We start from the raw sequence: 22,712 nt of genomic DNA on the forward strand, positions 1-22,712 counted from the left end.
TTTGGGATTTTTCCCAAGAGCAGCTGACCAGGTGCCCAAGAAGTGGGGCCCACCACAGTACAGAAAGCACGAGGGAGTAGATAGTTTGTTTTATGAAATGTAATCATTGAAATGAACTGTAGAACAGTTTTTCATGATTGAAAGAAGGGTCTATCTGCATATAGAAGGAGTCATATTAAAATGTATTTCATACAGAAATATTACACAACATGCAAGCTTTTCCTTCTTACTGCTCAGTTACTCATTCTGCACATTTGTTTCCTGCAAATTTGTTCACTCTGTTCACCACACAGATGCATTTGCTATTCTGTGCTGAACTGATCCACATTTAAGAAATCCTCAGAGGGTTTTTCACTGGAGTTGCTTTTCATTAATTCTTTGCTGATAATATATGCAGAAGGATGGAAAGAAATAAGTCATTTATTGTTTCATTTGAAGTAGTCACTTAGGATTAAGAAGATTTTTTTTTTTTTTTTTTAACTGAAAGTGTAATACCTGACCTTTAAGAGAATGGGCTTATTGTTCTGACAAGACATCGAAGTCCATTTTTAATGCAAATATTTTTTCAAAGCTTCACATTGTTAAATGAGAAAACAAAAATTCTTTCATTCCTCATTATTACTTATGCTGCACCACTGAAATCATAAACAAGAATTTAACTGGAAGAAAGATTAGTGGCTGCTTCTCTCTTCTTCTCTTCTTCCCCCACCATCTCCTCAAAGTCTGGTACCACTATGAATCCAATTGTACATAATATATTGCAAAAATGAGTGTTTCTTGATTGCACTGCAGCTCAAGCAAAGTTTGACATCTAGAATACAAATACAGCCTTATCACTGTATGTTATTTGCCAGTTCCCTAGACCTAAACTGTGGAATGGTTGCAACTGTCACAAATACTTTCTTTAATGTCTTTTAAAAGGGAGTCCCTTCCCTGAGTGAGAACTACATTGGTTCAGTTGAATTACAGACAGCTCCTCAGACGAATAAACTCAGTACCTTGCAGCAATTTATTTTCCTTCAATTAAGAAACTAATATATTGTCCTAATTTTACGTAATAATCCCCACTGTAACAATCCTCTGAAAATCTCAGGACTATCTTCCATTAAGTGAGAGCTAATCTGAGCTGATATCAACTCTCTCTTTCCCCATCACTTAGATGGGAATATTAATGTAATGTCTTTCTCTCAAACAGGTATCAAGTCAAATGATCTTAAATGGGATCAAATAGGAGAATTTAGACTTTCATGCACCTTCCTCCAGCTGGGATATGCCCAAAAATTGCCCCATTGCCATCTCCAGAAAATATAGCAAGGGAAGAAAATGCCTTTCCCCACATATTAGTTGCACAAACGACAGAGGCTCTTGTAGGTGGTTGGTCTGTAATCTCATTGGAAAGATCTCTGTTTTGCCAAGCCTGGAGAGGGATGAGCTTCAGCAACTGAAATACTCATTTTAGCCTCTCCAAGACAGGCTCCTAATGAGCACGTCTCTCTCTACCGCTGGACTGTTGGTCTGCAGGACGAGCACAGATCATCCTGGGGGTGGGGGGAAAATGTCACAGTAAATATTTTATTTCCTGAATGCTCCCTCCCCCTGGTACCAATAGAACATTGATTTCTCTGCTCTCCCTGTGGCCTGTGACTTCTGATTCCATGGTCTGCAGTGTACAGAAGTCTCACCAAGAGGGCATGTGGTTTCTCTTTGTGCCTGGAAAGTACTTAAAGCATTCGAGGCAGCAGGCTATCAACTAAGCATGAGTTAGTTTATCTGCCTGGAGACCTGCACAGCCCATCTCATTTCAGGCTCCTACTTAACCTATCTTTTGTTTGTTTTAGCTACTCACAGAGACCAACCCCACCATTTCATGGTGCCACCCTTTCAAGCTGGCTGACCTGTGTATATTTTTTACTCACGTGTGTGTATATAAGTATGTATTAGTTTTGGGTAAGCTAATGCAATTGTGAGAATTTTTCAGTTGTTGGGGGTTTTTTTATATATTTTTATTGGCAGAGTTTGAAACCATTTGAAATGCAGCCATGTTGGCTTGTGCTCTGTAAGGAACAGGGGGAGGAATTGGCGTCTGCCAAATGGAAAAGGATAAAACTGGTGTAATGATATGTTGCAATCACGCTGCAAAACCTACCACAGTAAATTACTGTTGTAACAACCTCCTTCCTGTTGCGAAAGGCTCCAACCAGGCTTTCTTGTGTCTTCTTGACATTTCAGTTCTTGAGAGAAAGTTGTCTCTGCACCCCTTGGCACTGAGTGACTGCTAAGCTTCTTTGAGGACAAGCTGAAAAGCAAAGATGAAGGCCAGGAGGGCCCAGTGCCTGTTTTGGGGCTGGATGATACTCCCAGACATGACCACCATCAGTCTGTAGCAGCTGACATGCGGTGTTGTGGGCTGGGCTTCATCTGGCACGTTTACTGTGTACAGTCTTTTCTCCCCTGCCCGCTTGCTGGCAGCTGGTGTCAGTGTTTGTAGGTCACATGAAGTTCTCGTGGTATTGCCTCCACAACCCAGCCACCGGGACACTCTGCCCTGAGCCTGCGGCAGCGGTTTGGCCAGGCTTGGTGGCCCAGGGGGAGTGTTGCCCTCTGACGTGGCCTGTGGGAAATGAGCTGCAGCTCCTGATTCTGTCTGTCCCAGATGCATTTCCTCTCCACAGAAAACTGTGTGTTTGGCACACAGTTGTGTTTTGTTAACACTAAATGAAGGAGTGAAAAGGGAGAGAGCCAGAAAACTGAATTACTGTCCTGGTTTCAGAGTGATCCTCCGACAGGGAGGGGAGAAGGTGACAACCTCAGTGTGGGAAAGTTTTCAGGCTGCTTGCTAAGTTGTTTATGTTCTGTGGAGAGAGTGGTGTGGGTCTTCTGAATCCAACTGCATGTTTGAGAAAGAATTATTCATCTGCTTAGGGGAAGGAGGAAAGAGCCTCCTTCTTGAGGGGAATGAGATCCTGGTGGTTTCAGAGGTGTAAGGTGATGGCCCTTCGACAGCGCTTTCCAGAAAAGCATCATACAAAACTTCATCTGACAGCACTAAAACAAAAAAACATTGGGAGAAACTCAGAGCTGCCTTGTACTGGAAATGTACAAACCACCTGGTGTGATCTGTGTTGTCAAACCACTCACAGGGGGACATCTCTTCCCGGAGGTTTCCCCTCCTGCTTGTGAGATAGATGGTGAGTAATGAGGGTGCTGGGAATTATACAGAGAATCTGTGAGTCTCTAAAAGCTAAATGGAATGGAAACTCGCTTTTCTCAAGGCACTTTCCAGACTGGCAAATGAGAGGGCACCCAGCACCCTGTGCTTTTCCAGGTGCTGCTTCGACTGGCCTTGGGCTTTTCACAGCTGAGCCTGCTCTGCTGTCTCCCTTGCATATGAATGAACTTCTAATTTCTCTTCCGTGGTGTGTATGCAATTAAATTTTCTGAAAAAAAGCCAAACCAAAAAACTACAGCCCCACCCCACCCCAACTCCCATCATTACCTTCCTGTACTTGAAGTTCACACCAAATCCTTGTGTTCCCCAAGTTCCCATCCTCTGCTTCTTCCAATAATAATAAAACCTGAAAAGGCTTGTCTTGTCCTCTTTACAGCTACAACAAAATGGATGTAGATTTAGCTGTGCTTTTCCCTTCAGCTATCTGGCAGCACTCCCTTTCTTTCTCTCCAAGTCCTCCCTGTGAGGAATGAGTACAGCTGATCACGGGGATAAGGATCAGCTCAGGGGAGTGTGTGCTGGCCAGGGAAATTTTTTCCCTTTGATGCCCATTGCTCCCCACCTCTGATGTCTCATGTGCATTTCACATCCTCCAAGCCCAGAATCATCTGAAGTCACAGGCCAGAAGCAGCTTCTCTCCCCAGGCTGTGCAGACCAGATCACCCCAAGGGGATTTTCCCTTGTTAAAGTTGCCAGCAAAGTATTTTGCATGGCTTGTTGAAGAATCAAACTATTTCCCAGCTACGGCCAGTTTGAACTGAAGGTTGTTATGAAGAAATGCTGTCTGTTACATTAAAGTGAGTAGTCCAGAAAAGCCCCAGATAAAAGCTCTGAATAGACAGGATCTATTTGGCCAATCTATTTCCTTTTCTCTTATGATTTTTAGCTAGACTTTCTCTTAAAAGGAAATCTGATCTTTATGGGGATATCTCATTCTCTGTAAAGCTATGACTTTTTTTTTGTGAGCAGACCAAGCACTACATATAAACTGTGTGGAGCAGATAAGTTGAAATATGTTTAAAAGTGGATTTTTTATATAACAGAAGTGGGTGTATCTCATTCTTTCATGCACTGGATCTTCTCTATGGAAAATCCATAAAACCAAATGGGAAATAAGAAACAATTTCTCTGCTGCTGATGTAAAATGACAGAGAGGAGGAAGTTTAGGAATCATAATGGGTCAAGCAAAAATATCTTCCTGACTACTCTTTCCAAAAGAAAACTGAACAAGTCAGAAATCCTGCATAACACTGGGATCTGTTTGGGCACAGATGCAGTCCAGTTCTGCAAATCAAGGGTGTTTGATTGTATTGCTTGTGATACTAAATTCTCTTGGCTATAAGCACCTTGAATCATTAATGTCACAGATTATTCATCTCAAATTGTGTTTGGGTAATTAATGAAAGTGGAAAACAAAGGGAATGAAGTGTGGCTTGGGGTTAGACTGGAAAGGGATGGCACATCTCCAGCATGGGGTTTAGTTTCAGTGCTATGAGGACCAGACACAGGGAAAAGGTGAGTGGTTGGAGGCAAGCAGGAGGCAGGGCTGGGGTCTTGTTGTGTGGGGCTGTGCCATGAGGGAAGTATTTCTGCTCCCCCAATAGTGCCAAAAGTCAGCCTCTCCCCTTCGTGTTGGGAAGCACGAGAGTGGCCTGTACCACCCTCTATCTTCGTGGCAGTTGGAGAAACAAGAGAAGTATCTGGGCACTGCTGCCCCCACACCACTTTCAGTGGGGGCTGCTTTTGCTCTTGCCCCATCCTTCATTCCTCAATAACCTTTGAGAATTCCAGCTGGCCGTGAAGGAGGAGAGAAAGGCCAGGCAGTGCTGCCCCATTATCCTGCATTGCTTTAAATCCCGTCGCAGTGAGGAGAATCATGGCAATGAATGGCCCATGTAAACCTGTAATTCACAGCAGCTGAAAGGTGCCTCGCCAAAGGGATTTAGTTTATTATTTCTGCATGTTGCTCCAATAACATTGGCTGTCAGCTGTCAGACCTATACCCAGTGAATGAGAATTTGAACTCTAGGAAGCAGTTTTGTTGCTGTCGCAGCTAACAGCTTGTCAAAGTTTCCAAGGTAATTCTGATATTTTGTCAGACCAGTTTCCTGATTGTTTCAAAATGCACTGGACTAGGTCCTGCATCCGCCTAAGGAATATGCTTCTTTATACATCCTTTAGAGCATACTTTGCTTGTTTACTTTTTCTGCTTTTTAAATTTTTGTTGTTTTGGGGTTTTATTATTTAGCAGGCCTGCATCCTGCTGTAAGGTTTGTCTCTGTTTTTCTGCTGCTTTTTACTGCTGCTGGGATGGGCAGAGCTGTGGATGAATGAACACTCAGCTGGGTGATGTCCCTGCCAGATGCTACTTACTCCTCCATCAGCTGCAGGAGAAAAAATGGCTTTTTTACTCTGCTGGACCACTAGATGGGGAAATTGCATTTGCATTTTTGGGTTGCAAAATGGATCCTGGCGGCTGGGCTGAAGCTTTTGGTGTAATGAAGCATATCAAGCCTGTTATCTGCAAGAGGTGTGTGGTGATGACTCAGGGCTTTGCCCCTCACTTCAGCAACGCCACTGCATCTCCTCTGCAGGGAGTCAGACTCTGCTGAGCCATGCTGGGGCCCCAGATGCTTTTGGGGAGGTAATTTGCAAAGCTGACCTTTACAGATGTCCCCTCCTTTGAAAGGTTTCTGTGGAGTGGGGCCAGCAGGTCCCTGCCCCACTGCCAAGCCCCGCATACACCCCACAGCTTCACATGGGAAACAGGGAGAGGGCATAAATATTTCAACAGATTTCTGAACAGGGAACTCCTGAGGCCAGGAAACCATCTGGGCATCTGAGAGCTCACATCAGGTTCAAGGCAGAAACATGAGACAACCTGTGCTCAGGGCCTTCTCTTGCTTTCAGTACTTTGTGCTGACTTTTTCATGATGAAAGCATTTCTGAACAGAGTGGCAAAAGTGACACCAGTATGGTGACCCTGGCTCTGACAATCCTGTAGGTCGGAGACTGCTGGTTATGGAGCAGAGTAATTCATGGGAAAAGACTAAGAAGATTTGGTCAGCACAGTAATGTTTCAAAGTTGGTTATTAAAGATCTTACCTCAAATATGATGACTATCAGTTCTCAACCATTAGAACATTTTGATTTAAGTAAAAACTTCTAGGACATAACAAACCCTTTTTCTTGTAAGAGAGCAATAAGACTGGTTGTAGTCCATTTTGGATTACTCAAAGCTGTAAGTCCACAAGGTGATTGGTGACATGGTAATGCACCATGTAACTAAAGATGCACTTAAAAAAAAAATGGAGTGCAGGTCACAGGCATGACTTTCCTTGCTGCAGGGTGTGTGATGGGATTGCAGCCTGGTGCAGTGCTTTTGACTCAGTGCTACAGTTATTCAATAACAACGTGCTCTATGTAGTGCTACTTACAGAGCAGATGTGCCTCCTCCTCAGGTATGTAAAGTTTTTCAGACTTTCTACAGATAATATAACTTTGGAAGGCAGCTTTATTTCTCTAAAAGTACTGCTGTACTATTTTGGGGAAGATATTGAAAGCAGTGCAGCCATTGCAGCGTGAAAGCAGCTATAAAAACACGCACCTCTACCTGTGCAGGCAGGAAAATGAGCTGTACCATGAGGAGTTACCTTCACACTGCCATGGCCCAGTCCATGCAGCTCTCTGTTCCCACCTCTCCCTGCCAGGCTCCGTGGGACACAGGGTCTGCATGGGGCCCCGTTTCCCCCTCAGTGCTCTGACCATGATGGGTCTTGTCACAGCTGATGGATGCTGTTGTGAAAGCTCAGTTACCCAAAAACAACGTCAGCTCAGAAGAAAGCCACAGGAATGTGTTTAAACAAACACACCTGCATCTTTTTGGCACTTGGAGCTGCTGTGAATAGCTTAGCCAAAAATATGGATGGGTTTATATCCTTTCAAATATCACCACTAAGTAACTAGAGAGCCAAATATTTTAGAAGCATTTGTGTGCTTACTCTGCAAGTTCTTTATTAGAGAAATTATGTCTTTGGGTTGAAGTCTGGAAGTCAGACATTAAGATAAGAAAATGCATGTGAGCAGCAGGTACAATCATCCTGTGAGTGATTTGGGTTTTCTGTTAAGGAGGACACCTTATGTTTAACCAGATTTGGCACTAGGATGCTACACTGACTAATTCAGGAAATTTTACAGAGTTCTTTACGTCTGTGACTTTGGCTAGAAGAAGTCTCTCATATATGTCACAATGTGCTTGGTGAAGGATGATTTGTGGAAGTTTTTCCATTGTGATTTGTAGAAATCCTTCCATAAGGGAAACCTTAGGCCAAGCTCTTCACAAATTGAGAAAGTCCTGGTACAAGAGCAGCAGTGCAGTGTGTGCTCAGGGGAGCCAAGGTGCTTGAGTAGCAGCCAGACCTTTCTGTGCCATGGAATAGAGGTAATTCTTCTATATCATTAGGTCATCTGCTTTTGCATTTATACAGGATACAAGTAGGATTATTTGCATCTTAAATATGGCGAGACAGAGAATGCGCGTGCATGCACAAAGGAACAGAGCCTCTCCTTCCCCACCCCAACCTGTGAGCTGGCTTCAAATGGGATAAATGCATTTTCTCAGAACATTTCAGTGACAGAAGGAAGAGGCAAGTGTTCTCCAGGGCATCTGCTCTGATGTCATGATTGAAAAGATTCCAGAGTATATTTAGTCTTCATCTCTTGACATACAATAGTATGGCATGGCAGGGTTCACTGCTAAGTCCCTTACACCAAGTGCTGGTTTGGATGAAAGGTAGATGAGCAGCAATATCCCCTGCTTTGATCCCTTAGAGTAGGTTTTGGGTTTCTTTCTGTTGTTGGAGGGCTGATTGTGATGTGAGTGGAGGTGCTGGTGGTGGTGCTGAAGGCAGCAGTGCAGGAGAGAGCTGGATCTCAAATGATCTTGCAAAACTGAGCACTGGTCTGGCATCCCAGGAAGCCAGACTGCTTCCAGTCACATTACCCTGATGGCACTGAAAAGCATTTTCTTACCTTTGAACTGTCTTTCACATTTGGTGATATGCACAGGTGTCCTTCTGCACTTTATTTTTTTCCAGCCAATTTGGGGTTACTCTGTATCCTGAACCACAAAGAGCCCTTTTGTGCAGAGGCAGATGATGTCTCTCAGCTCCCCACCATGTCTGATGAAGCTGAGGTTCAAAGATACTGCATCAAAATTAAGTTTTAAAAATTCATCAGTGAGCCAGCACAGGGAAATCAGGGAGGTGAGACATAATCACAGTCCAGCATTCCCTGGGATTGAAATGTAATAGAAGTGTTGTTGTTACAGCCATAGCTTGTAGTTTATGCTCTTTGTCAAGAACCTCTTTGTCTGTTATCTTGATTTATTTATGGCCAGTCATTGGCCAGCACAGGAACTAGCACTGAGCTTTGCTGCTGCTTCCCACCATCCATTTGCAACCAGTGGTTAAAGGAAAAAGCTGCAGACCACAGGCTCCCTGTACAGGATCCATACCTCAGCATGATAGAGACAGGAGAGAATTGCCAATCCTTTGGGTAATACAGCTGACACAGGCTGGCTTTATGGACTGAATGCTGGAGAGGCACAAATACATGACTGACAGTTCCTTCAGTTCTTCAAGGGCTTCCCAGAGCTCTCTGTCTGAGCTCTGATTTTTAATGGAGAACCATCTGCTGCAATACACACAGTTATTAGCAAATGCCTATCTAATGCTTTCTAAGCAACACCCAAGGTAGATGAAACAAATTAAGAAAATGTACCACTTGCTTTTCTATTTGTTTAGTTCATTGCATTTCGCAACACATTGTGTAAAGTCAGTTTTACTGTTTCACTGTCTGGTCTGTCAGATTTTGGTTTTGTGGGGTTTTTACATTCCTGGTGGAGGAAACCATAAGGATTGTAAAATCACAAAATAAATAGCTGGAATGCAGAAGTGCGGTACCTGGAGCTATCTGAAAACTGAAAATGGATAGATTTGTAGTAAACAGCAATGTTCCTTCAAAGCCCAAATTATATTCAGTCTGCAAGTGTAAATTTCTTGTCTTCTCCGAGTTGTTTAGGCTGAAATTCCCAAGCCAGTTGGGAATGGTCCCCTGTTGCTTTTGAGAGCTCTCTAATTGCAAATAATTAATTAAAGGCTAGATGTATCCCATCTGATTTCTGGAATCACTTACCAAATTCTCATCTTTGCTTATAAATTTCTTTACATGAAGTCAGTTTGTGCAATATGCATATTCAATTAAAAATTATTTGCTTCTTTGACCTTTGATACACAGTGTGAGCTTCATTTGGCGACCTACCCTTTCATAACCAATGTTATTAGCAAAAGGCTTTTAATTATTGAAGTGTGATTGAATTCCCATGAGCTGACATTTACAAAGCTAAGTACCAAATATTGTGATGCTGCATATGACTGTTCCTAAGAACTGAGACTGCTGCTCTCAAACCCTTACTATATCCAACGTGCACCTTCACCTCCCTAGCCTCTGCCTTGTCAGGGTAAGAATGATTGGAAGGGCCAATGTCTAGGCTGTGGGAAATGCCTAAGATGCATCACCAGGATGGCTGCATTGGGTGGACAGAAACATCACTTTTTTTCTCTTTTCCCATTAAGAGCAGAGACCTGAGCTGCTTGGTCTTGGACAGCTTTGTATTGACGGAGGTAGTACCTGTAGTTTCCTTCCAGCAGCAGGTAGTTAGAGCTCTTCCCATCTCCACTTTGGGGAAAATTACTGTTCAGCTACACAAGAGCAGCTCGAAGTCATGCGCTTAATGGTACCCACTCTCTGACGAAGGAATCCTTTCTGCTCTCTCTCTAATTGAGTGGGCTGTCTGCACGGGAAGCTGGTACAGAAAATGTCTAAGTGAAGATCTAGAAATCCCAATTGGGGGTTTACATAACCCTTTTGCTTTCTCTAGGCCCAGAGCTTGGATAAATAATAAATGCATCTCTGATGATGTGTCTATGCAGACCAACCCCAGACAAATGCTCACTTGTTCTGATATAAAATGTCCCAAGTGTCGTAGGCCAAAACTAAAACGTGTTGTTTTCTCTCTCTTGCTCTCTTTTTTCTCCTTTTTTTCATCTTCTTTCTGGCTTGGCTTTCAATTACATCAGTAATACACACAGCTGCAGGCTGAACAGGGATGCTCTATAATCTTGCCAATACAACAATGATATTGCATGGCACAGCTCAGAGGCAGTCAGATCTTCATGTCTCCCAAAATCTGCTACCTCCTCATGACTTTCCACCTGCCTAAGGACAAAGGGTGTGGCTTGGTGCTCTTAGAAGGGAACGTGACATTCCCATTTTGAATATTCCACAGGGACTTTATACTTTCAATTTCTTTCCCAGCTCACATACTAGGCATCGCAAGTAACCAAAATTCTTTCAGATTGGCTACTCGTGGAATTTTCAGACAGATTTTTCTGTGTCCTGTGGTTTCTTTGCTTTCGTGATCAAAATAGTTCCCCTTTTCGTACCTGGTTCCCCCCAGGTTGTAGGGTGTCAAAGAGAGGCAGCTTGCACAGGCAGCTAAGCACGCTGTGCTGCATCCTAACCCTGCTATTAAACTCAGAAATTTTCTTGGCAATTCAGTGTAAGGTGGTTTGCAAACTGAGAACTTGTTCCGCTTGATTCTTGTAGTGGGAATACAAAGCTTCAGTGGTTTCCTTGCACAGAAGAGTGTATTAATTATCTCTACCAAGTGTTATGGCATCATCAAAGTACTTGCGTTGCTCAATTAATTTGTCTTGCATCATCTGGGTGACTACTGAGCTGTGCTTGGAAAGAGCTGAAGTTACTCCAGGTGTGTGCTGGGCTGGACCCAGCAATTCCTGGGCTGTGTACAGGTTTCCACAATGCTACAGCCACTGCCTCTGTCTCCTGCAATCCTGTTTGTCCATTCTGGCTGAGCCTACAGAGAAGTTGACTGTACAGACTCCAACTGCATGAGGAAATACCTGCCATGCACACTTTAGGAAGCAAAGGCAGGGAGACTGTACTTGCAAAGGTTGGGCAGCAGGAGGGAGGGAGGGCTGGGTGTGCTCACCAGCCTGGTGTGCAATATGCTGCCTCCAAGCACATGAGCCCCTGGCAAAGGCTGAAAGTCAGAGAGGAACAGGAGAAAATAGACAGTGAGTGGCCAGGTCAAAATTGCAGGCAGGAACAGAACTGTCTATCTGTATTTTTTCTTTTTTTTTTTTTTTTTTTCTTTTATTTTTTTTTTTTGCAATGTGGTCCTCTCCCTGTGCTGTCCTTAAAGCTCATTTTGTAAAACCAGCCGTAAAGAGCCTGTATGATTTACTGCTCGAGTCACTACAAAACTGCACAATTCATTAAAAGAATTAAGGGATAATGTCAAACTAAAAATGTAAACTAAAGAGCTTGAAGGGATGGTTAAATGTCAGCACATTATGGGAGCATTTAATAACCACAAAAGGCATTTATTCCACATATAAAATACAACATGAAGAAAAATATTTTGCTTTGACTTGCAAGAATTTGAGAGGTCTGAACCACTGGCACCAGTCTCTCAGGTTGACTCTCAACATGGGCAGAGGAACAGGAAGGGAGGCAGCATCTGGGAAGATCCAGTGAAGTGAGGAATCAATCTTGGCCTTCATTTATGGGGGGAAAAAAGGCAGGCCACTGTTAGCTGACTTGCTGAGGAAGCCGTGGCACCCGGCATCCTGTCCTGTGCTCACTTGGCTTAGTAAGTACTGAGGGATGCACAGCAGCTAATAGCGATTGCTCTTTTAGATGACTGTACCCATGGTTTGAGGAACTGAGACTTTAAACCACCATTGGAGATTATGCTTGGCATGAAAAAGAAATGAGACAGCTATGGAAGGAAAATGGGATTTTGGAGGGTTGGAAGTTTCATGACATTTTAGGTAATGCTTGTGCTCCCAAGCAGTTGGTCTTGCAGTGCTTCACAAAGGCAGTGTCACACATCAGCCCTTGTGGCCACGCACACCGGGCTGTGCTGCCGTCTGCCCCTTGCTGCCAGGGGCCCTGGGCTCTGCAGCGGCACAGCTGGGCCTGTCACAGCGGGAGCTGCAGAGCTGCCCGCCTGGGCTGAGGGGCTGCCGCTCATCTGGGGTCTGGCTCCGTGCAACTCTCATCCAGTCCCTTGATGTGCTGCTTTAGGGAAGGAACTCCCGAAATGCCTTAGGGAATAACAAATTCCCATGGATGCAGGCAGCCACCCGTTTGGTTTTGTAGTCTCCTGCTGCTTTTCTTCTGATCTTCCACTTTCTTTCCTTCTGCCTTTGTTTTTTCCTGTTCTGCACTTGGGCAGGGAGCCTCTTGTCTCCTTCCAGCTGATGTGAAGCCCCTACCACTGCTGCCAGGAAGGAGGGGCCACCCTTTGTCAGTGTGTAAGGCTATTGCTGCTGACACAAGTCTTGCTGTGACTCTGCATACATTGCAATCACTATTTCAATTGAAACCATTGCCTGGAGCCATAAAGAAGTATGCCTGGTGGGGATGTGGGCAGCCCTATGGCAGCATGGGAAAAGGGAGCTATACTGCATGCTTTCACCTCATCTTTGGAGATGGGTACTGGGTCTGCCCTGCAGTCCTGGATGTGGCACTTCCATGATCAAAACATGACAAATCCCAGTACTTATGCATGAAATAGTATAAAAGGATTTTTCACCTTCCCACCTACACTCTGCTCTCGTTGGTAAGTGTCAGTGGGGTGAAGGAACCGAGTTGTTTCCCTATGGGGCAGAAAGGAGCTGGGACAGAAGAACTGCCACCTTCCCATCCCCTGCCTCCTCCAGCCAGCAAAATGTCAAGGTACATTTTCTTTTAAGAGAGGACGGCACACCACAGGGACTTCCTCAGGAGAAAATTGTGTTCAGGGTGTGAAGTTTTGTGCTTTTTCTAACTGCCAGTGACACTTTTCAACTACAGCAATTATATTATTAACCTGGCCTTGGTTTTCCAAGTAAGGCAATCTGCTTCAAAGCAGTCCCTGTCCTCAGGGTCTGAGGAAAATGGAGTCCCAGTCTGAAAGGGAAATACCAGCTGTTGGCTTGTGTTTGTCTCATTTTCCAGTGAACATCTGAACAACTGGATAGATGCAGAGCAGAAGTAAACTTGGACAACTCTGTACCCAATGGTAGCAACAGTGGAAGGAGCACAAGGAGGACAGCACTGGGCAGGAAATACACACACTGCTTATGTATTCTTCAGGCTCCCTTATCTCACACATGGGAAAGTGCAGCTCTGTCTGTGGGCTGAGCTAGACCAGGAATATGCTGAAACATCAGTGTAGCTCCATAGAGGATGTTCAGGTTCAACCTGCCTGTGCTTTTGCCAGGCACTGATTCAAAACAGCTATTGAAATCCCTGCCAGTATCTGCTGGCAGCAGCTTGGGCAGAAGTACAAAAGAAGAAAGAGTCTTGCTACAAAAGCAGCTTTTCTGTCTTGCTGCTTACGGTCAGCAGGTCCAGCTCCCCTTCACACAGCCATAAGGTGCTGGATGTGCTGCTCCACTGCTGCCAAGGAACATTTTGATAATTTCCTCCTGTCATCCTGAGTGAAAACCTCCCAGTTCCTCTGCAGTGCAAAGCCATGGGCCCAAAGGGTCTCAGCAAATGGAGAATTTGTGCAACTCCTGAAAATTTCCCCACTGGAGAAAGAACTGTCTTGCCAGAGTGACATGGTCATTCAGTAGTGAGTTATGTGACCACGTGCCGACAAGCCCATGGTTATTCCTTTAATCTGTCATTAGCATATGAGATATTTTAAAAACAAAACCAAGGCGCTTCAGGACAAAGAAGCCTTTGTTGCCCCATTGGGCAGTGTACAGCAGCTGGTTGCATTACCTGGAGGCTGGAAGTTGCTTGTGTCTCAGTCTTGGCTTTTCTGACTGTAGATAGAAATAGATGTGAGGAGCTATTAAAGAGGAGAGAGCACTGGGAAGAGAGAGATTGAATGGTTCGAGATGAAGATAGCACTAAGCACTGTACAATACTGTAAAGAACAAGCCAATCTTTGTTTTCTCTAAGGGAAGTGTGTTCAACTGCTCTCTCCATCTCGTCTCTCTCTTTCCATAGTGAGACTGGTATTTCTCTTATTTGGATTAGCCTGCAGACAGCACCAAAAGGAAACTTTAGCCTTTCTTGGAAATGGCTCATTTAAAGAGGTTTACTCAGAAGTACTGGGATAAATAGGCACCCTCTGAACAGAACACAGAAGAGATGTAGGTTTGAGGTAAATCTGTGTGTGCCCTGGAGTAAATTATTCTAATTTTGGGGCAAATATAATGCTTAACAGAAATCATGCCTGCTGCTAAGAAGTGTAAACCATGCTCCATTTAAAAACAAACATCCCCCAGCAGCAATATTGCTTGTCACATAATAACCACACACTTGGAGTGAGTGTTACTTGTGTTAAACACTGAGGCCCCTTCTGTGTTTCACAGGTCTTGACAAACTGTCTGCTGTAGCATGTGGACACAAATCACAGTAAATCCCAGCTGAGGACAAACTAAACTCTTGGTGTTAGGGGTTTTTTTTTAATAAAAAATAAAAACCCCCCTAAAGATCATGACGATTTAGACATGTTGATGGCAGAGGTATGGCAACATCCCTGGGTATACTGAGTGCACTGGACTGGTCATGGTCTGTGTGCTCTGGGTCCCCACCAGGCAAGGGAGCAGCTCCTGGGGCATCTCCACAGCCCATCAGTCCCGCCCATGGGCTAGTTGTATTCAGTGTGCTTCATTCAGGGTCCCTGCACCCCTCTCAGGTCTGTGCTGGCAATACCATGGACAGACTGTGCAATGGATTTTAAAGCAGTTTTTTGCTTGCTTTTATCTGGATAAACCCCAATTTTGTGGGGTTGGCTTTGGCATCTGTAAAGCCGCATTGATGGCAGGAATTGCACTTCTTGGGACAATAGGAAGCTAGAGGGAGAGTAAAGAGAAAGGTTGTTTGGGGTATGGGAGTGATAGTGTTCGAATAGCAGACTGCTAATTATACCTTTCCCATCTATCTGAGAGGGTTTGTCACCAAAAAGACAAATAAGGGCCTTTTCATGCAGAATTAATTTTTCTATTCACAGCCCAGTGGGCACATCTTTTTAATGGAGTCAGATGCACCTACACTGAGTGTGTTTACCTCTGTGAGTGTGTATATATATATATCTATTTTACAGCAGTCTGCACAGAAACGATGTTAACCTCTGTAGGAAAGTTCTTAAGTCTTCAGTAGAGTTAAACTATATTTAGAAACCAGCTGGGGACTGCCATTATGTTATGGGTTGTCTCTACTGCCAACTCAGATCTTAGGCAACCTGCTGTGCTAAGGTTGTAAAAACATCTTGGGTGCATGGACTGAAAGTCTGGCACACTCAAGCTATGCTACCAGAAATAACCTAGCCATCTGAACTAGGATTAAACTTAGGGAAATGAAGAATCTATAATTTTCAAAACCTAGATTTGAGTTACCTTCAACTCCAGGCTTTGCACGCTTATTCAACTTTGTTCATTTGATGCTGGAAATATTCTATGTATTTTTACTGTTTCCTGCTAGCAGGTTTTTTAGGTATTTATGTTGTCACTTGGTGCTATGATATTTCAGATAATTCAGGTTACTCACAGCCTGTCCACAACTCGTGGGATACTATGAGTCCTTGCCTGCTCCTTGGGAGTTCACAAAATGTCCCCATGGATTATAAATAATCCTTCTTAGGGCAGTAGATTATAGAAGTGATAAATTACTGGAAAGATACACATCTGAGATAAACAACTTGAGGTTTGCATCCCTCAGATGGGCTGTGCTTCCTGACCAGGCAGTGTTTTGTTCCAGTTGGTGAAAAAGCTTGGAGAAAGTTGTGTGTGAATGTGTGAGGTGCTTTCTGTTATGGGATATTACCTGGTGTGGAAGTCCAGCCAAACATAAGGACCTCAGTGCTTTGTGAAAAACTCTGAGCACCTGACCATGGCAGAGGTTGCAGTGGGAGACTTTGATGCATTACTAATTTCCAAAAGCACAAGCATTGAGCCTAGGGGCTTCCAGTGGCAGGGGTGACGTGTGAGGCAGCTGGAGAGCTGCACTGGGAGCAGGGGGTGTCTCTGTTTCCCCAAGCCCTTTCATGGGGTGGTGTAGGACAGGATGCTGTACTGAGTATGTGGGGGGTCCTCCATGGGCTGCAGGTGGGTCTCTGCTCCACCGTGGACCTCTGTGGGCTGTAGGGGCACAGCTGCCTCGCCGTGGCTGTACAATGAGCTGAAGGGAAATCTGCTCTGGTGCCTCCTGCACTGCCCTTGGTGTCTGCAGGGTTGTTTCTCTCACATATTCTCACTCCTCTCTCTGACTGAAGTTGAAGTTGTGCAGGGCTTTTTCTCATTCTTAAATCTGTTATCCCAGTGGTGCTACCACCTTTGTGAATGGGCTCGGCCTTGACCAGTGGCAGGTCTCTCTTGGACATTGGGAAGCTTCTAGTAACTTCTCACTGAACCTACCCTTGTAGCCCTCTCTGCTACTAAAACTAATAAATAATACACATGGAGACAATCATACTGCCAGTAGAGAAAATTTTCATATCTTTATATATATATGTAACAGTACCAGTTCTAAATAAACACATTGTATGCATGGAATAATCTGTTTTATAGAAACAGCTTTCATGTCAGGTATTTCAGTTTGTGTGAAAGTCACTGTGCTCAAACTGAAATCAGCTACCTTTAGAAGCCTGTACAAGACAGAAATGAAGACTGAATTATGTATTTGAAAACCTAGGAGGACTTCAGTTCCTCAGAAATCTGTCCAGAAAGCTGCCCCTGCAGAAAGTGCTGCAGGAATTCTGTTGCTCAGGGTGCCAGCCCAGTATGAGGCAGTGTGGTGACTTGTGGGCTCTGACTCAGCACTGCAGTGATGTGATGAAGAGCTCCATCTCCACCCTGATGCAATAGCCTGAGTGTTCCTGCGATACACATCTGTTATTTGAAGAGCCATATTAACTTGATTTTTTTCAGAAAGAATTTGCTTCTTTCCCTGCTTCCATCCTGCTTAGGTTCTTATCCTAGGTTGACCAGACTGAATTACAACTGCCTTATGCTCTAAATATTCTATTTGTGAAAAATTCTGCTCTAAATATTCTATCACTTACTTGTCACCTATGATGATCCTCCCCTTCCTCAAGGAGGGAAAACACATTTGTGGGGATTTTTCCGTGGAAGCAAAAGTTTTGTGCCCAGGAAGGTGAGGACAAGGGTAGGGAGGAATGGCCGGATCTGAGGTGGCTCTGGCTCTTTGGGTACCCAGTGGCTGCCACATGCCTGGCCAGGGACTGTGTCCACCACAGCATCCAGGAGTTTGTGTCAGTAATAGGATGTTACCACATAAAAATTTACTCTATTCAGTGTTCTCCCAGTAACTGAAAACCCTGCAGTATATCAGTGTCTTAGCCAAGGAGGTGTACTGCTCTTTTACCTGATTTTAGTTACAACAGCTATATGAGCAGTGCACGTGTCTAAACCATGAGCTCCTAGTTCATCCCAACAGCCATAAGGCATTCCAGCCTCCAGTAAGAGCCTGGCACAGCTTTGAGGGGGAGCATTAGCTCAACCTGTGTGGTGTAGCTGCACTTCAGCCTTGCCAGGTGCAAAATGCAGAGTGTTAGGAAAAAAAACCCAATAATCTCCAACTATGTGGCTTTGTAGAGCTGGGGTCAAGGAGCAGGTCCCCAGTGCCTGCCCTCTATTTTCACTAAAACAGATGAATTTTAGAGTAGGTGCTGACCTACAAAATGTGGGAAGCCTTGCCTGCTGCAGTTCCTGGGAGATTAGCAGAGGAGGCTGGATGTGGGGTGTGAAGGCATAATGATTTTTTTTTAATTGTTAGCCATTTAGAGTTCCAGCCTCATTAAATCTATGCACTACAACTCAGTGGCCTTTGAATGAATGGATTAATTCTGTGTTATTTTATCGCTCTCCTCCTGCACCCTGCAGCTGTGCAGTCTAAAGTTATCTTGTTTTCTCATTTATAAGTGCTGTAAAGGAAACTCCCTGGAGATGATGCAGTGTGCTGAACACGAAAGCCTCCATTGAGCTCAATTACTGCAAACAATCATCATAACAACTCCTCAAAGCTGTAGCAGGGATCGCACTTCACAGGGGATGTATTAACTGTAGGTGTCCCTTTTTCACTGCTTCACCCAGCGATCTCTGTGAAACACCCAGAAAGGTGCAGAGCATCAAAGCAGCAGTATATGAGACTTAGGCTCATTTTTTGGGCTGAGATGACTGTGAATTGCACCTTTGGCAACAGTGTCAAAGCAGCTGCAAGTCCAGAAAATGGTGTGAAGAACCAGAATTTGTGCTTTTCATTGCTTTTATAGAGAAAATGCTGGATATCGGGTTCTTTGTAAACAGAGATCTCTCACGCTGAGCACAGACTATCTCAGGCCACTTCAGCTCAGTGGGAACTAGAGGAGTTGTGGTAATGTGTGCTATATTCTAACAAAAATCTCCCATCTACCTTGACATGGCATTGGAAAAGCCTTGCTGGCTTTCTTTTTTTCCTGCTGGATAATGAAAGTTTGATTTGATTTTTCAGGTCGAGAGTTATCCAGACCAGTAGCTGGTAATTCAGCATGTCCATGAAACATCCTTGACTTTTCTGGGGAAGGGACCAAGTTGTAACAAATGTTATCTCCTGGCCCTGGCCAGCCCTCCCCTGAAGCCTGCTGGAAAGAAAGGCTGGCAGCATTTCTAAGGTGCAAAACTCTCCTTGGTGAAATCGTGCTGTAGGACCCCTCATCTCCCTCAGCCTTTTCTTTCCTGTGGGCTTCATCTGCCACATCTCACATTCTCTGCATTCGTGTTTCAGGTGAAGGGGACCTCCCCAGGGCATTGGGGTGGGGGCAGGTCTCAACCAGCACTGCCAAAGCTGGAGGAAACACAGGAAACAGAGGCTCTTTCCTGGAAAATGGGCATCGGGTACTGTTAAAGAGGGTGAAATTCACTTTGTGGTGTTGGCAGGATGATCATCAGCTGGAGATGAGCTGGAGAGAAGCTCCCCTGAAGCCACTTCAGGATTTCAGAAGCTGAGCAGTAAATGCAACAGAATCCATGGAGCCCTTTCCACCAGGTTGCTGTGTACTGTATACTCTGACCTACCAAGGAGCCAGTTACATATTTTGCTTTATCCAAAAGTTTTATTTTAGTTCAAACCTCTCCTCTGATAAATCTGGGATAGCAACTCTCCCACTCAGCTTTTTTTTTCCTATAGAATTTTAATATGAATGATTTCATAGTTGGAGATTTTAGACCTCTGTGCAAGTTCCCCTGTGAACTGAGCACTCTGCCCACAGCCTTGGAAGCAGGGCAGCCCACACAAGCAGGGGAATCACTCTGGTTTGTTAAGAGGACACTGGAGGCAGGAGAAACCTCAGAGATCCAGAACGCTTGTCCTGGCTCCTGGTCTAAGGGACCTTGGGGTTGCATCATCTCCTCCCAGGAGGACCTCTGTGGACACACATACTGCACAGTCACAGGGCAGCTGAGCTCTCCGCAGCCTCAGTGCTGTGAAATTGGAACACTGTTGGGGCTGCCATGAGGGCAAGGATGAGCCACCTTTCCTCCAAACCAGCCCAGCCTCTGTCCCCTGCTGCTCAGCTGCTGGGCATGCTGTGTATTTTGTTTAGGGTGGGTGTCTCATATTGTCTTGTTAGGATTCATTCCTCTTCCCTATGGCTGATACCACTTTGCTCCTAAGACTAAACCTGTCGTCCTCCTGCCTCTTGACAGCTACAGGTCCTTCCTGCAGCAGGTCGAGAAGCTGTGTCCCAGGAAGGCACCCTCATGCTTTCTTTGCAGGAGTAAACTGCAGCCTCAATCCAGATGTGCTGTAACATTGCTTAGACAACTCCCTCCCTCTGTAGGCAATGAGCAAACTACTCACTGAGATTATTTTCTATTAACAGGTTTGAATAACTGCACCGATCTTATGCTACTTTGGGTTTGTTACCTGATAGCCTGACATCCACATGTAGGTAAATGTGGAAAATAAATTACTCACCAGTGCTCATGGGCTGTAACTCCAGGTCTGTGTGTGGGCTGACAATGCCACTCTAACGGGGAGCTTGTTTATGGGGAGCTGGATGATAGATCTGCAGGAGGGAGATAGATTAAATGTTTCCTATACCTGTTAATTGAATCAGGCTGAGATGCTTGCAGGGAGGGTGCATTTAGACAACATCAGGGCTTGGTTTGCATCTGTACAGCCGTGGCTGAAAGCTGGAGCTGCGCCTGTGAAATCCCGAAGGCAAGCGATGAATCAGCTCCATCCGCCCCTTGCAGCTGCTCCCGTGTCGGTGTGTGTTCAGCAGAGGTGCTCTCAGCCCGGGCTCCGCTCGGCGCTGCAGAGGATCAGGGCAGGATGGGCTAGAGGCGGTCACGCCTCTCCCAGCACCCAGGAATGCCGCAGCAGACCCGCTTCTACAAGGTCACCCGCTCCTGGAGCACAAAGCTGTCAGCCCCATTTAGGGTTATGCTGGCAGACTGGCTCTGTGATAGTGCATGAGGTCCTGCAGAAATCCTTCCCTGCCAGGGCAGAGAGAGCATCCATCTCTGCCAAAATTAGCCCAAAGAGAAAGGCCCTTAGTGCAGAACACCAGCGGGGGATGATCAAGCCCTTTGTTTTCAGGAAGGGATATGGCTGTCATCTTATAATTAAGTTCTGGAAAGTGATCTGCATTATTAGATGGAGTTTGTAGTGAGGACACAGGATTTTTGATCTTAAATTTGAGTACATTAAAGCACGTGTGGGTTATCTATAAGCAGTTGTTAAATACCAATCTTTGTGAAAAGGCTTAATGCAGCAGTCATTAAAACCAGTATTAGGTTAATGCACAAAAATCTATTAGTGTAGCAATAGCTTTCTGGCTTTATTTTGGCATTCTTTCTTACAACTGCTTTTGGCTTATTTTTAACCTGAAAGACTATCCTTAATATTCACAGATATAAATAGTGTTATATAGGACTTGGAGGGACCATCTGGAGAGTCTTCAGTACAACTTTAAGACAATCTACTTCACCTCTGAGAAATATTTGTGTAACATCTTCTTAAAACATTACACAAAGAATCCCTCAACAATCAAAAGAGAAAATGGTGTGTCAGGCTCTGGACTGTACCCATTCTGAGGCTTTATCAAGGTTGAAGAAAAAGGAATAATAATGTGCCTTATTAATGCAGCCCATGAAATCTGCCTCCTGCTCATCAGCATTGCTTTGCAAACTCCAGTTCGAGATGACTCCTAATGCTTTTCTATGTGTTGCTGCTCGACTAGTCATAACTGACGTTGTACTGCATATTTGATTTTGTCTTCCTTGGTGTAGGGATTTGCATGTGATAAAACTTTGAATCATGTCAGACAGAAAAGATACATATCAGAAGCAAATACGGCTTTGAAAGTAATGTAGTTTCTAACGTACAGTCAGTTACCCAGTGATAGCTGCTCCTGTAGCAACGGAGAGATTTCATTTCCATTTGGTAGGTGCTGTGTGTTTTGTTTCTAACAAATATAAATAACTGCAGTAGGTTCATTTTCAGTAAGCCAGGAAGGTACTGTGACCTGTTGTTCGCAGTACACACTTGAAGGTGGATACATTCATATTGCAGACCATAGGAAATTTTGTGCATTTATTGGTACAGTAATTTTGGGGTTTGTGGCATACAGGAAAAGCCCATGAGACAGGTTATATTCTGACTAGCAGCGTCTTCTAATTGGTTACAATTAGCTAAAGTAGTTTTCAGTACTTGTTTTGACACAAGCTTCTATTAATACTAAAACTTGAGCCCAATGATATGTTCAGCTTTGTGACACCAACCAGGGGAAAGAAATTGCACTGAACATGGAGTAATACTTTAAATGTGGTTGAAAGATCTTTCCAACACTTGAAGAAACTACATGAGAGAGCTTTAGACTTGCTTGAATTTCTTGATATGTGGTCTCCATGCATGGAGCTTTTGTTCTGGTTTTGGGTGTAAAAACACCCTGGTAATTTGCAGATGTGGGTGTTAACTTCAGCCTCAGACAGCTGCAGTGATAGTAAATAGGAATAGGATGGGCCACAATAATTTATCAAGTCTTGTTTTCAGCCTGCTGTTGCAGGCTGAAGGACCCCTTTGTGCAGCAACATAATAACCAGCGGGCAGATGACTTTGACTCTCTCGCTCTCAGGGGCACATGAATAAGACCTAATGAAAATAGCTAAGAGACAAGAGCGAGAGCTGCCTCCTGCTGCCAGCAAAGCCTGGCCTTTCTAACGCCCCACACATCTGTAACAGGCCACATCTACAGCAAAGCACACAGAGCCAACAACTGTAAACAACGGTGTCGGAGCACAATGTGGGCTGTATGCATGTTTATTCCAGATAAATTAACACAGGCCTGTTCTTCACTGTAGCAGAGAAAATAAAGCAATTCTTCGTCACT

This window comes from Corvus cornix, chromosome 6, assembly GCF_000738735.6.
Source record: "Corvus cornix cornix isolate S_Up_H32 chromosome 6, ASM73873v5, whole genome shotgun sequence".
Lineage (NCBI taxonomy): Eukaryota > Metazoa > Chordata > Aves > Passeriformes > Corvidae > Corvus > Corvus cornix.